This window comes from Triturus cristatus, chromosome 9, assembly GCF_964204655.1.
Source record: "Triturus cristatus chromosome 9, aTriCri1.1, whole genome shotgun sequence".
NCBI lineage: Eukaryota > Metazoa > Chordata > Amphibia > Caudata > Salamandridae > Triturus > Triturus cristatus.
Window position 1 is genome coordinate 225,141,785 of NC_140592.1, and position 16,848 is coordinate 225,158,632.

Genomic DNA, 16,848 nt, shown 5'->3' on the forward strand with positions numbered 1-16,848 from the left:
GGAATCATTTAATCTACAGGCGCTGGGCACAGCTGGTGCCAATTTACTAGGGACATACAAGTAAATTATATATGCCAATTTGGTATAAGCCAATTCTACCATGTTGTAAGGTGAGAGCACAAGCACTGCAGCACTGGTTAGCATCAGCAAAATGTGCAGAGTCCTAAGGTAGGCAAAAAGGGAAGTCATCAAAACAGGACGTCTGAAGTCAAAACGTTTGGGGTGTAAACCACACCCAGGATGCCAGGTCTAACAGGTACTTAAAAATTGTTAAAAATAAAAGAACTGCAAATACAGGGATTGGGGTTGCCTATCTCTTGGAGGCATCCATTGCTGCTTTCACAGCAGTTCCTTGGAGGGTAACACAATTCCTCATGCATCATTAATATTAATGAGGCAGGAGTTTTTGTGACCTCCTTAGAATAAACATTTTGGGATGTGATTGCTTAGTTCATCAGTTGCATATAAAAATGCAGGGCAGGTGGGAACCAGTCCTTGTACAAAAACACAGCCTGGTTTTCCACATGCCCCATCATATTTAACACCCCCTAAAGCACAGTTTCACTAGTTTGGGGGTCCGGATGAGGTCACAATCCACAAAAATATGTGGGTACATTTTAAGTGCCTGGAATTTGTTAAAACGCCTTTCTTCCTGCCACGTTCTCATATATATATTGCCATTTTATAGGCCCTTTTACAAGATCATACTCGAGAAAATAAATCTCTTGCAATATGCAGTTCCCTGTATGAAGGAGATCCAGGTCGAGCATTATATGCTAATTTGGTTTGTAGATTTTTTTTCTCCAGTCCTTTTGAGAAGCATTTTCACAGTTACAGGAATAGAAATGCTGACCAGGGATTTTACTTATTGCCAACAGCATTCATGTTCAGCTTGTGAATATCTGGAGAGAGCGAAGATGAGAAGCACCGATATAGGGATGAACTAAAATAGAGTTGAGACATCTCAGTGTGTTAAGCTCAGAATGCATATGAAAAGGTTTGGGAAACAGTTGATCTCTGTGGTTGAATGCTTCCGGAGCATTAATGAGGGTTGGTCCTGATGGCACTCTTGCAGAATGTTCATATGGATGAATGCATGCGGGAGGAATTGGCAGGTGCAATTTTAAACCCATTGTTCATTTCAATAAGTTGCATTTACTTTAAAAAATATGTAACGCAGATATGAGTCTCGAGCCAGATATGTAAATGAAGTAACACAATACAATACATTAAAAACAGCAGTCGATGAAATATCAAATGAAAGTAAAATTACGATGAAGATTGAATGTATAGTACACGATACATTGTACCTGATCATCACATATATAAGAACAGTTTTACCCATGTATGTGGCTTTCTTAATACTAGGTGTATCTACTGCTTTGAACATGCCAACAACCGAAATAAAAAAATATATATTATAGAATTAATAAACCATTTTCGTATCGAATGCAGTTTTTAAAAGAGAAATGTTAATGTTTTGCCTTTTCCTAGACCTTAACTCTCAATGTCCAGAAATAATGCACACAATGTAGTGGCTTAGAGTTAATAAGCAGTAGTTTGTGGCACTGTCACTCCAAGATTGGAAGAAGGCAAGTGTATATCCGCATTTGAGTGTCATGAAGTTTCTAGAACATTAAAGCAGACACCTCACTGCTCTTATGAGCATTAAGGCTGACATACTGCGATTGATAATGGCAGTTTCACACCATTAATAGGACACTGTTACCATTGCCGGCATTAGCTGCTATTTAGATTTTTTCCCGGATCTGATCCACAGGAAGATGCATGGAGATATTCAGATTTTCTTTTAAAGTGACAGTGATAACAGTTGTATGTTAAAGATAACTGAACATTTATAATGAAAATTGGTGCCCATTTGAGAAACACTTGAAGTTTCACTTTTTAAAAAAAAATTTAAGTTAACAAATGTTAAAAGCCTTTTGTTGTTTTAAGAACATAGGGGCATATATGTATCAACATCTCCATTTGCGATTCTCAAATAGCGATTTTTAAAGAATCGCTGTTTGAGAATTGCAAAACGGGATGTATTTAAAAAATCGCAAAACTTTAGCGATTTCTTAAAATTCCTTAATTGCGATTAGCAAATTGCGAAATCGCAATTAAGGAATACCTTCCCATTCATTTCTATGGGCCAGGAGACCCATAGGAATGAATGGGAAGTAATTCTCAAATTGCGATTCGCAATTTGCTAATCGCAATTTGAGAATAATTTCAAAGGTGCAAGGGTGTCATGATGACACCCTGATGCACCCCTGAAATGAGCATGTGTGTGCATATGGCACACATACATGCCCTAAGGGCATGTATATACGCCACGTGGCACTTTGTAAATTTACAAAATGTGCATTTTAACAGAAATCGCAAATTACCATCAACTAGAAGTTGGTGGTAATTTGCGATTTCTTAAGGATTAGTCGCAATGCTTTGGTGCGTGGTACATATCATTTAAGAAATCGCAATTTGCGATTTCTTAAATGCTTACGCAAACTCAAAAATCGCTATATTAGCGATTCCTTAAATTTGCGATGAGGATTTGCCTCATACATCCGGTTTTGCGAATTTTTAATCGCAAACGCTGTTTTTTGCGAATCGCAGCGTTTGCGATTAAAAATTCGGTTCATACATATACCCCTATAGTGACTACATTTCGGTGATACATCCCTTACTTTAAGAAGATACATTTACCTTTTTCACTCTGGTGTGCTGTTATGCATGATGTGTTCTTTAAGGGAGCGCTAACGTCACATACAAAGTCTTAACTTAAGGAGAGAAGTAGTAGACTGGCTCAGCTTAAAATGTCTCTTGGCAAGACATTTTCAGTGTGAATCTGTCTGCTGGTGTTTGTTTTGTGAATTGTTTTATGCAAGGTGCAAACTGGCTAAAAAAAGTTAGGCAAAAGTATGAATTGCAAACCTCTGTAAATCATTAAAAATTCCTGGTGTATTCTTGGAAACCATTGTAGATTGCAAACAGTACTCCACTTCACAAACTTCACACATAAAGATTTTCTACTCGAAATTCTGAATTAATATAAGATGCGAAAACTAGCATTGGAACAGGAAACATGTGTCCCCCACTGAAGAAACAATTTCCCATGCGCCCCCATCAAATATTAGTGTATTATTATTTATTTCCCACCCTAGAACTTTAACACAGAATGATTTATTTCATTTCCTTTAGGCCCTAATAGGGAAGCCCGGCCAAAGCAACCAGTCTTCAAAAGGCTAATGCAGGTGAGGCCAGCCACAGACTACTTCCATTGCCATAGTGACTTTTATTATCCCTTCTTCCCTGACATTTCTCTTGCTGTCCCTCCGACCAAAAATACGTATGTGGATCATTCCAAGAAGAAGTGTGGAGAGGTAGTGACCTATTTTAATTTGAAGACATCTGCTGACACCTCATATTTCTACATTCTAGTTGACCACCTTTTGGTCTGCCAATGATTTTGGGCTGTTCGTTGTAGAATTTCTCCCAGTCCCCTATCTGTTCTCATCTAACCTTCTGGTGCTGGGTGATTTTATTGTTTTGCCTAATGACCTTAATCTTGCATCTTCCAGAAACCTAATGAATTTCTGCACCAGCGTTGTTCTTACCCACAGTGTTACTGCAGATGCACATATAGCTTAAAATATTATTGATTTAATTATCCTCTCTTCCAATTACACTTTGGGTAAGGTTATAGACTGGTGATTTGGACATCTTTTTCACTCTAATGAACTCTCTTCACTGTTCACGCAGTTCACAGAATATACTAATATAAAAAGTTTCTCTTTCTAAAGTTATTAGCTAGAACTTCTCTGTCACGCTTTCCACCCCATCACTACACCCTTGTTGGAATCCATCTGCCAGCTCACCTAATTGACTTTTGGGTGTCTTTTGGCTTTAACATTACTGATCCCACTTTATTTCTGCCTCTCAAAGTCTCTGTCCATCTGCCTCTTGGTATTCAGAGAAGCTGCCTCCAGCAACAGCCTGTTAAAGACTGTAGTGTGCTTGGCACCTGTATCATTTCAGCACCACCAAGCTCCTAGAAGCTACCAGGTGATGTTAAGTATGTTCACACTACTTTATTTATATCTTGTATTATGACAGCCTCCACTTCCATGAGGGGGTATTTAAACTGATGTCTCCTGCAACCAGCTTGTTGTATTCCTACCCTCCCACTTCTAAATCATTACATATGTTTTCAAGTGATTATCTATAAGCTTCTATTACACCACAGTATACTCCTTCTCCCACCCTGGTCCCTTCCTTTCCTATCAGCATCTACTATCCTTTGCTACTGGAGTTTTTCCTCTCTCTGTTAAACAGAACTCTTGTCTGTTAAATGTAATTCTTCTCTTGTCCACTGTCCTGCTTGAATTCTGAACCAGGCAGCTGACTCCCTCCCTGCTGGTCCGAGAGAAATATGTAATCTTTTTCTCAGTTGTTCTTCTCTTCCTGTGACATGAGAGAAAATGCTTTTGTCACTTCTCCACAAGAAACCATCAGTCGACCCTACCATGTTTAGCCACTATAGGCTAAACTTTTTTAGTGGGATGCAGCCTCAATGTGAGTAAGAAAGTATTTAACAACTAGTTCAAGATTTATTTCAGTTACTGCATAGCAATGACGCTATGCTGGCCTCTGTACTTCAACTTAGAACAAGCACAACAAAGATAGTGTCATTGTCTTGATCCTATTAGATTGCTCTATGAACTTTGATGCAGTGTCTCATTCCCCACTGTATAACAATTTAGATTGACTTTCCTATTTTTCTTCTGGAGGCCCCCAAGGTGAATGACATGGTTGCTCAGTGGATGAATAGAAATTAAAGTCAAATTCTGAAGCTGGCTTTGCAGCTGGTCCACCTACACTGCTATAATTTAGGTTCCCAATTTCCCCAGTTGATTCCCTTAAAAGCCTGTGCTTTCTGTTTGATCTTATCATTATTCTTCCCCCCATATAATAATACTTTGTCTACTTGTATTTTAAATTGAGGATACTAAGCCAAATAATCTAAGATGGCTCTTTGTTGATTCAGTACCGGAAGGACATTTCTGTGTAAACGTGTGCTCAACATGTCTATTAAGTAAAAAAGTTAATAGGAAGTCAATGTTCAATCCATTCACAGGACTTCCTTTGTGTGCACGTCTAGAATGGGAAATGATCTGCAAAATATATGTAAATGCACAGAATAGTTTGAGTTTGTAGATGTTGACTTTATTTTGTAGGGGCTAGCCCCACTTAAAGAGTGTGAGATTGTAAGTATAACTTTGCGGTCATGAAAGTCATAATATTCTGATGCTGTGAATTAGGATGGGAATTTCCTATAATGGTCTGTAGTACTATGTGTATAGGATGACAAGATTATTAGCTGGTAGAATGTAGAAAGGAAAAATGATATTGACGTTGTCCCAAAAATATGAATTTATAACTTTGCAAATGTACTTTCTAATGTTTGGGTTCTCTCCAATGAACCCTGATTTCATAGAGACAGCTTCCCATTATTACTAATTGGCTTGAAGCCTCTCTATTTGAATATTTAATAAATCCAACTCTATGAGCCCTCCTAATTGTTCTACTATAGCCTTATAGCCTGCTGTAGCAGGCTATACCAGCCATTAAATGCCTGCTCAAGCGTTAAAGGCCTGAGCTTTTAACAAGGGAGCGGGCCTTTAATGACCAATATAGCCCGCCAAGGAGGGCTATAAGGCTATTAGAACATTTCACCCCTACAGGGCAGAATGTTCTAATTAGTAAAACAAAGACCTCACAGAGCTCGAGGGGCATGAAAACCCCTTGGGCTCCATCAGGCCTTTGTTCACAGCAACAGCTGTGAAAGGAAAACATTGGAATGATGATGTTCCAGTATCTACCGGCCATTAGAAGTTAGGAGCACTCCATTGTCTTCAATGCAGGGCTCAATTCAAATGTATTTCCTTCTTGTAAGACAACAACAGCAAAAAATGAAAAACCCTACGCACCCTGGCATTCTCATTTCTGTTTTGCAATATTTGAATGTGGTGCTCGATTTTACCAGTGTCTCTAAGCCACTTCATGTGTAATTTCATGTCTGAAAATTGCGATTCATTACCATTTGTTCCAATTCATTACCACTGTCCTGATCGAATGGATTTGACACACCTTCAGAAACAGGCACTTTGATTTTTTTTTTTTAAATCCATCTCTCTTGGGTTTTCATAGAAACATCAAGTGACGTTCTCATTGCCAAATTATATATGTATCACAATCATAAAGGTGTTTCACTCAAAAAGAGAAGAAGGGTTAAAAATAATCAACAGAAAGTTCCCGTAGGTAATAAAGAAACTAGATGAGCCATCAGGTCTAGGCTCTGACAGTATCAAAAGTCATCTAAATACAATGTCTGCTAAGCAATGGAATACACATTTGGAATTCATAATATGCTCCCAGGACTCAGCGGGCTTGCAATGTGGGTTTATCCATTACATTTAAAGGGTGATGTAAACAAACTGTTCATCATGATTGTATGTTGGTATTTCGACTCAAGAAATCAAATGATATAAAACATGGCAGCAGGAAATGGTGTAGGCATAAGTGTTGACTTTCTGTACCATGCAGTTAAAAAAACAATTATTTTTAATTAACATTCTGTAAATTTTAAATAATACCTCAATTATTAAAAAAATTATGAAAATAATCTGCAGGAATAACTGTTGTAGGGAATTGAGGTATTGGTTGAGATGGGTGAGAACCCCATTTAAATAATGCACACAACCCTTGTCAGGGTTAACCCCAAAAGTTTGTTTGGCACAAAAGCAGTCAGGCTTAAGTGAGAGACAGAATTTCCCTGAGACTCAACACATTAAAATATAGACCTTTCTGATTGGCCGAGAAAACCTCCTCTTCTGTTGATCATTTTGCTACTTTGGTACCAGTGATCAATGAAGTCATTTGGGATGTCATCAGTACTGCCATCAATGATTATGTGTAACATGTAATGTGTAATATGTGACATCGTGATCAGTGCTTGATGGAGATGCAAGTTATAGTTAGTTCACTAAACTACAACTGACAAATTTCAGTGTTTTCAGTTTTTGAACGTTAGTTCTTATCTGATTTCAGCACCTAAGTATAGCATCACTTTAAACTTTTTTCAGGGCATCTAGTCCTCATTTAGGAGGTTATCTGACTTCTGTGGCCTTTCCTTTGTGTAACCCTCCTGTAGTTTGTGAGGCCCTTTCAATGATTTTCTCGCTGGTTTTTCTACCTATCATCTTGTATATGTTTGCACCTTCAGAAACAGGCACTTTGATTTTTTTTTTAATCCATCTCCCTTGGTTTTTCATAGAAACATCAAGTGACATTCTCATTGCCAAATTATATATGTATCACACTCATAAAGGTGTTTCAATCAAAAAGATGAGAAGGGTTATAAATGATCAACAGAAAGTTCCCGTAGGTAATAAACAAACTAGATGAGCCATCAGGTCTAGGCTCTGACAGTATCAAAAGTCATCTAAATACAATGTCTGCTAAGCAATGGAATACACATTTGGAATTCATAATACGCTCCCAGGACTCAGTGGGCTTGCAATGTGGGTTTATCCATTACATTTAAAGGGTGATGTAAACAAACTGTGCATCATGATTGTATGTTGGTATTTCGACTAAATAAATAAAATGATATAAAACATGGCAGCAGAAAATGGTGTAGGCATAAGTATTGACTTTCTGTACCATGCAGTTAAAAAACAATTATTTTTAATTAACATTCTCTAAATTTTAAATAATACCTCAATTATTTAAAAAAAATTAATGAAAATAATCAACAGGAATACCTGTTGTAGGGAATTGAGGTATTGGTTGAGATGGGTGAGAACCCCACTTAAATAATGCAGGGTTAACCCCAAAAGTCTGTTTGGCACAAAAGCAGTCAGGCTTATGTGAGAGACAGAATTTCCATGGGACTCAACACATTAAAAAATTAGTCCTTTCTGATTGGCCGAGAAAACCTCCTCTTCTGTTGATCATTTTGCTACTTTGGTACCAGTGATCAATGAAGTCATTTGGGATGTCATCAGTACTGCCATCAATGATTATGTGTAATATGTAATATGTGACATCGTGAGCAGTGCTTGATGGAGATGCAAGTTATGGTTAGTTCACTAAACTACAACTGACAAATTTCAGTGTTTTCAGTTTTTGAATGTTAGTTCTAATCTGATTTCAGCACCTAAGTATAGCATCACTTTAAACTTTTGTCCTGTCCCCTGTTATACCCCGTAGTTACTCACGCGATGAGCTGTTGAGTTTACAGCTCAAATGTTCTTCTTACACATATAATCCCCTTGCTGGTCCTCTCAAATGTAGTGGTTGTGCTTACCTACTGCCGGGGGTTCCTCAAGACCTTGACCCCCTTGGTTACACGGATTTTAAGTTCATGAGTATAAACTGGAGGTCATTATCAAAACATCATGCTGAAGTTTTTGATCTCCTGGAAGATGAATCCCCCAACGTCCTCTTCCTAACCGAAACCTGGCTCACCCAAGACTCCACTACGGAATCCTGGTTGGCTCTCCCCCCAGATTTTAACATGCAGAACCTAAACAGATTGGGGAAACGAGGAGGCGGTATTGCAATCATCACTAAGAATATCTATTCCTGTGCTCTCAATAGAGAGAATGTGGTGGATTGCGAAAGCGCTCTGTTTAAAATCAGGATGAATCCCAACCTCACCATTTCCGGCTTTCTTATTTACCGCCCGCCCGGACCTTCGGGGGCTTTCCGGGAGGATTTGGTAAAGAAGACCGCGCTGTATGCCTGCCAAGCAGCAAATTTCAGCATTATTGGAGACTTGAATCTCCACTGTGATGCTGTTGAAAAGACCGAAATTTCGAGCTTTTTGGCCGATCTAGAAGCACTCCAATTGGTTCAGTGGGTTCAAGAGCACACACATGATGCTGGACACCTACTGGATCCTCTATTCTCGAATCTTACCTGGCTATTGACGGATCCTCCTGCCCCACAGTGCTGGACAGATCATTTTTTGGTGACCTTTACACTAAGATGGCAGGGCCAGCTGAGAGAACATTGCCCAACTTGCACCTTTAAACGACCATGGCATAAGCTAGACAGCAGTAAGCTGTCGGCGTACTGGTCGAGCCATAGGCCTCAACTACCACAAGATCTGGAGGTAGCGGATTTGTTAGTCCATGACTGGGTAACAGCTGGTCTGGACAATTGCATCCCAGCTAAGCTGACGAGGGTAAAACGGGACCAAACTAAACCTTGGTTCAACGAGTCGCTAGCTAAGGCAAAGAAGCATTGTAAACAGTTGGAACGTACATGGAGACGTTCTTACGATGCAGTGGGGAAATCCAACTATCGGAAAGCCATCAATATTTATCATAAGCAAATTCGGAGAGCCAGGGCTGAGTATATAGGAAATACTATCCTAACTAGCTCGAATCCATCTAAAACAATTTTCTCCCTGCTTAAGATTATGAAGACCGGTGATATGGCTAAAAGTTCTCCAATTTCTTCGAATAACCAATGTGATGAGTTGGCCAACTACTTTATTAACAAAGTGGATAAAATATATCAAAACCTACCGGTAGCCACTGATCCGGTTACAATGATTGGGCCCATTGTCCCGGCCTCCCTGGGCCGAAATAGCTTGCTATCGTTTCCAGCGCTATCTCTAACAAGTGTGGAGGCCCTGTTCAAAAAAATTAAATCAGGTTCACCTATTGATCCCCTGGCCCCAAAAAATCTTTCCCAAGTCATGCCATCCATTCTACCAGTGTATCTTGAATTGATGAATCTCTCTCTAGAGTCAGCTATAGTACCTGCAATATGGAAACACGCAAAAGTTATCCCTCTGCTGAAAAAACCGTCGCTGGACCCGGCCGACCCGGGTAACTATCGTCCAATTTCGCAACTTCCTTTTTTAGCGAAAATGGTAGAACTACATGTCCAGACTATTCTGACGGAGTTCATTGAACTAAATGCTATCCTTGACCCGTCGCAGAACGGTTTTAGAGCCCGGCATGGCACTGAGTCTGCCTTGTTGACAGTGACGGAGGAAATCCGAGGGATACTGGATGTAGGGGACTCGGCGGCCTTAGTTCTTCTCGATCTAAGTGCCGCTTTTGACACGATCTCCCATGAAATCCTACTAAGGCGGCTATCTGATATTGGAGTGAGGGATCTGGCTCCCGACTGGTGCCGAGCCTTTCTAACTGGAAGATCTTTTCAGATATGGATGCCACCATTTCAATCCCGGAGGTATGCCTTACAACGAGGAGTGCCTCAGGGGTCTATCCTGAGCCCCCTCTTGTTTAATATCTACATGCAACCTCTGGCCCAGGTGGCTCAGAAGAGGGGTCTGTCAATAGTGTCATACGCTGACGACACCCAATTAGTGATTGCCTACTCCAAAAAGAACACCGCAAATCTAAGTAGATTCAGGGAAGATCTTGCTGAGGTGGCAGACTGGATGGCCAGCAATTATCTCCAACTTAACGCCAGTAAATCTGAGGTGTTAGTATTTGGAAAAGATCGGGACCTATGGTCTGATCATTGCTGGCCTGACAACCTTAAGCCAGCCCCGGTGCCCAAAGAAGCGGTCAAAAACTTGGGTTTCTGGATCGATAGCGGTCTGACTTTTGACTTACAAGCCAAGGCCGTGGCTGGGTCGTGTTTTGGCCTACTGCGTGGGTTGAAGCCAGTACTGGGCTTTTTTCCCCCTAGAGATCGTCAGACCATCATCCAGGCGACTATACTATCGAGACTGGACTATGGGAATGGATTGTATCTTAGGGCGAATAAATCCTGTATCATGCGTTTACAGAGAGCTCAGAATGCCGCAGCACGTATGCTAGTGGCACTCGGCATCGGTTGCACACATCCTTCCCAAGCTGCTTTGGTTGCCTGTGGAGAAAAGAATTCAGTTTAAAACCTTATGTGTTGCTCATAGAATTCTCTCTCAACAGGCTCCATTGGGTCTATCTAAGCTACTTCAACCGTATACACCTCAACGATCTCTTAGATCATCCAACCAGCTGCTGGCTATCGTACCCCGGACGGTGAGAGCAAAAGCTGGGGGGCGGTCTTTCCGCTGTCTTGCAGCGTTACTGTGGAATCGACTCCCTCTTTCCATCAGACAGATACAGACTCATATCTCCTTCCGCAAGGCGATCAAGACCTGGCTCTTCCCTGCCGTTGTATAATCTCCTTTCTGTCCCGCCACTCTCTCGTTTCTCTGATCACGCTGGGACGCCCCATTGCTGGGGCAGCTATGCGCGCTATAAATCTGAAAAATAAATAAATAAATAGACATACGTGGAAGTACTTTATTTTAAGGGTTACGTCTGCTTACTCACAAACAGTTAAAATTGCCTGAGGTCTCTGGCATCTAGTCCACATTTAGGAGGTTATCTGACTTCTGTGGCCTTTTCTTTGCATAACCCTCCTGCAGTTTGTGAGGCACTTTCCATGATTTTCTCGCTGGTTTTTCTACCTATCATCTTGTATATGTTTGGACCTTTGACCTTAGTTTTTAGTTTTGCATGCATTAAAGTATGTTTCCTTTTTATTGAGCTGACTGTATATTGATTTATACACTGTTATTTGTTGTGTTGTTGACTTGCTAAGTTTTAAGATTCTAACCATTGCACCTCCCTAAGAAATCCTTGGACTGCTCTGCCTTACTAACCTGAGGGTCAAGTGCCATTTTGGGGTCAGCAGTACAGGATTCCAAGACACTGGAAGTTAAAGATGTGAGTGTTACTAGTGAATGGCAAATTTTGGAGATAGGTTGTCATGCTCAGATTTGTGAATTTACTTATTAGGTTGCTGCATCTATGGAAGACCTTTGTAAAAATCATTTAGCATCTTGAAAAGGAGCTCAGAGCATCACAATTTAAAGTTAAGAAGTTTGCTAAGTGCTAAACTCTACTATGAGAAATTTCTGAAGAAGATACAATTTGGCTAAGCTGAGACCCAGCATTCTGGAAAAAAGATCTACCATGTACTAATGGCATTCATATTTTTCTGAATCACCCACCTTTTGAACTCATTCTGGGAACTGCAAATACCATTATCTTCAGTTTCCTTAATGTATAGATGAAGGTAAGTAATTATATGGCTATTTAAAATTGTCACTTAATAAAATGGGGATGGTTTTCTGCAGGAAAACTCTGATGCAATTATGGTCACCATATGCTGATAGGCTTGAGTCACATTAAGGGTTGATGCCACGGGTATGTGGTGTCATGCTTATTTCCTATGTTGTGTGGATCTCTGTAGGAACATGTCCCAAAAAGTGTTCTGTTGCAATAAAATAATCGGATGGTCTCTGGACAGGAAATCACAGGATATAAAGAGTAGTCTGTATGAATATCACATGAGGAAAAATAAGGCACCTCTCTTCAAACACACACTCAAAATGGTACATATCATCCTATGACATACTTATCAGTCTTCATAAAGTTAATTGAGTAAGTACTTGCGATTCACTTCTAGAAACAGATTCTCCAGACCCATCTTTTATACAACTACATTTTATTTTCTTGAGTTCGATACAGCCCAAAGACAATATTCACTAAAATCATGACAACGGTGATAGATGTCCTCTTGGACGCATTCAGTATAGTCAACACTATCAACACAGTTGGGATGGGCAGTCACTCTCTTATAATGGTTAAACTTGAGTTGTCTGATTGGTACCAGCTCAGCCTTCAGATCTCAGATGCCACCTGGGGAGAAGCTCAATTATGTATTCTCTCCTCTTTCATATTCAAACACTACAAAGAACCTTGAGGTTCACTCACAGTGACATTCACTGTCTCAGGGCAGGCTATAACATTTACCAAAAGACTTGTTGTAACATACAACATGTACCCTGCTGCAATGTACACCACTTAACATTGTGCAACAGAAGTTGTTTCCTCTGTGATACGCCCCTTAAATACAGGTGGTGTATCTTGTACAACAGCTAGCATCTCTGTTATAAGCAGGGCCCTTTTAAGGAAGGTCAGAACTCTAACACAGGCTCAATAAAGAAATCACCTCTAAACATAAAACAATATCATATTTATACCAAGTTGTGGCAGTAGCCTTCTAAAAATACATTTAGTGCTCAGGTGTTTCTCTATAGGGATCCTTAGTCTGTTTGTCAATGTTGGACTGTGAGCCTTGCCCACCACACATCCTTGCACGCCTCTACCATCGGTGTACTTCAACAATACCCAGGGAGGTGCAAAATTGTGGGAGGTCGCTTCTTCAAATCCTCTTTAAAAATGTGAATGTCCTACAGTTTTTGGAGATGAGGAAACCTTCAATAAAGTACATTTATGTTAAACCTGGCATCTTTTGCCGTGTTTCCCCAGTCTTTTTGCTTTCTGAACTACCGTTTTTTACTCTGTTTTTGCTGGTTTAGTATTTCTATGCACTCTCTTACTGCTGTTCAGTGTTATAGTGCAAGTTCTCCTGTTGTAAATTGTGTTATGTATTGGTGTTTCCATGATTGGCATACTTGATTTACTAGTAAGTCCCTAGCAAAGTGCACTGAGGGTATCAGGGCCTGTAAATCAAATGCTACTAGTGGGCCTGCAGCACTAGTTGTGCCACCCACACAAGCAGCTCTGTAAAGGGTTCTCAGATCTGCCACTACAGTGTCTGCGTGCAGTTTGTAACTGCCATGTCGACCTGGTAAGTGCACCCACTTGCCAGGCCCTAATCTTCCCTTTTCTTACATATAATTCACCCCTAAGATAGGCTCAAGGTACCCCTGTGGGCAGGGTGCTGTGTGTATTAAAGGTAGGACATGTACTGGTGTGTGTGACATGTACTGGTAGTGAATTGCAGTGTATTTCATTTTTCAATTTGAAAGGCTGTCTGTTCCATAGGATAGAACGGGATTTTACGTATAACATCTTATAAGCATATCTTTCTATTGGGACAAGATAGGGCAAGGGGGTTTAGTATGGCTTAACTCAGAATATAAAAATGCATCTTTTAGGAAGTAGGTATTTTCTTGCTTAGTCATTCTGTGTGCCTCTGCTGGGTTTGTGGTTTGACTGTCTGGCTTTGGAGTGACAGGGGCTGGGGATGTGCATTCTCTTCAGACAGCCACTGGCGGGGGGGGGTCGAGGTGTGTCCTGCCTTTCCTGGATGAGTCAGGGTGGGGCGGAATAGACCTGGGCTGCATTTAGAGTAGTGGGAGGAGATTTACTTGCACCTGAATGGGCCTGGTATGCCTTGGACAATTCTGTCTCTACCTCCTGCCAGGAATCCGGTCTGGAGAGGACAGAACTGGCTTGGGCAAGGCAAAGACACTCTCTACCTAAAAGAAAAAAGAGAAGCTGAGTATAAATATTGGGGCCCAGATCCCAGAATTTTAAAACTCGCTGGACTCAAGGAACCTGCCAAGAAGAAGAGCTGGAAGAGCTGCCAGGAGGAGTACTGCCCCTTTGCTGTGTTCTTGCTTTGTTGGGTTGGCCTGCAGTTGCTGCATCTGCCATGGTCAGTGAAAGAACTGGAATTCACTTTCTTTACTATCTCCAAGGGCTTGAAGTAAAGCTTGCCTCCTGTTCTGAACTCTCAGGGACCGTAAAGACTTCACCAACCTCTGGATACCGCCTCCGAAACTGGTTGCCACAGAAGGGAAAAACCACCGATTCTGGCGCTGGCTCCATGTCCTGAAGGCACTGCAGAGGGCACCGCCGCATCCCACACCACAACCCTGGTCTCACGGATGACAGTGACTGCCGCTTCCTCCACAGAGAGGGGAAGCAGCCGACTCCGTCACTGGCTCCATGTCCTGAAGGCACCACAGAGGGCAACGCCACATCTCCCACCCCGACCCTGGTCTCACGGACGACGATGACTGAAGCTGCCACCATGGAGCTGCTGTTTGCATTTTGACCTGGGGGCACCCCACTCCACACCGCCTAGCTTCACTTCGCCACCCTGGTCTCACCAACTCATTTGCTACCTGCTGACTTCAACACCCATGACCGCACCGTGGCTTGGGAGCACCGGTCATAAGTCTCATGATGCACCGCCCCGTCCCCCACTCCAGTCTGAACCGACCAATGCCAGCTCCCCGCAATCAGCTCTGTCACCTACACCATGATTGGTCAGCACCGCATCGAGCACCGCCTTTACTCCGCACCGCAGCCTTGGTGTCACTCAGTCACTGCCTGCATCGCACCTTGAGGGCACGGAACCCTGCACCGCTACGCTTCACGACCGGCTCGCACCAACGTGACGGCCGTAACAAAAAGGTACTGTTTACGAGTCTGTCAACACCCCGACCAACTCGGACAGACGGAACTGTTGAGTTCTGTTGTTTCCAGTAGCGCCGTAGCACCAGGCAGAGCTACCCATTCCAAGAAACTGCTCTTTCAGTGGTACCCTTGCAATGAGCCTATTTTTAAGTACTGTATGCTGTTTTTTTTTGTTCTGGTCTTGTTTTAAAAATATAAAGTATTGGATATTTTTCTAAACTGGTGTGGTGTCAGTTTGTAGTGCTTTCACTGGGTTACTGTTATGTGGTTATGTGCAAATACTTTACACGCTGCCTCTGAGATAAGCCTGACTGCTCTTGCCAAGCTACCAAGGGGGTGAGCAGGGGTTATTTGAGGAGTGTAACTACCTTACCCTGACTAGGAAGAAGGGTCCCTACTTCGACAAAGGTACAAATCATTGCCAACTAGCAACCCTCATTTCTAACAATTTGAAACTAGGTTTTCTCTGGAGAATAATCCCACAAAATGCCAGCTCAGTATTTTGTCCCTTTAAAACTAAGGCCCTACAACTCTCTACCATACTTGTGCTCTTCTGGTCTCCTTTTCTAATTTTACTCCTTCAAGGGCCCACATACACTGATGCCAGCCCCTTAAAGCTAGCCCCTCAATGCAGTTATAGGAGAATGCTGCACCACCAAGCAAATGAGAAGAATATTAGAAGGGGCCCTGAAATGAGGTCAGTGGGATTCTATGAGAAAGAAATTTGATTTGTGAACTGTGCAGATTGTCTGTCTGTGTGAGCTCATGTAGCCTGTATATTTGGACTTGGAAAGAAGATTGATGTGCATGAGCAGCACATGCCAACTAGTTTGTGAGACTCAGGCTCTGTTCATCTGTCTTGCACCCTTCATCCACCAAGCATCTATAATGCACGCCCAATATGAACTCAGATCCTCATCACTTTGAGCACAGGAACATCAGAAAAAGAGCCACCTGGGCAAACTAGATTAAGGTTTTTAAGCTGTACATTGGAAGATGCAATATTCTACATGTATGTCATGGCCTGATCGTTGGTACCTGTGAATGATTTCTCCTTAATACCTTTGGCCATTGCCCTTCCAGGTGTTCCAGCCCCTAAGAAAATGAGTGGAATTATACCTAGTAAACACCCCATCTCGACAGGCAATATTTTTTTCAATGATGGGTCTGTGGATACATAAATGAATTGCATAGAGAGACACAATTAATATGTTGCTACATAAACCATGAGAGATGATTTCCTGTTCCTCAACTTCCTTCAACTGCATTCTCTCAATCAGGCATGAAAAATACATCTAAAATAAAGATATATTTACAAAAACAAATCTACCCCCTCCCCTGAAATCAATCTTTTGTGGTCAGCTAAACTGATGATACCTCAAATGACAAGATTGATGACATCACTAATGAAGTCACAGAAGACCCCGTATGCAACCCACTGTGCTCAATAACTGCAGTGCACAACTATGGCTGTGGGGCTCAGGGGTTGGCCACAGTGACTGATTTAGGGCCAGGCACTGTGTAAAACCTCGACAGTAGGTAATCCCAACTGTCTGGTGTATGA

General features: G+C 41.6%; 1 protein-coding gene across 2 annotated transcripts in view; it reads left to right on the forward strand.

Annotated features, from left to right (window-relative positions):
* TAFA1 (TAFA chemokine like family member 1) overlaps positions 1-16,848 on the forward strand; it is a 1,179,244-nt gene that overhangs the window by 906,323 nt on the left and 256,073 nt on the right. The window lies entirely within an intron of this gene.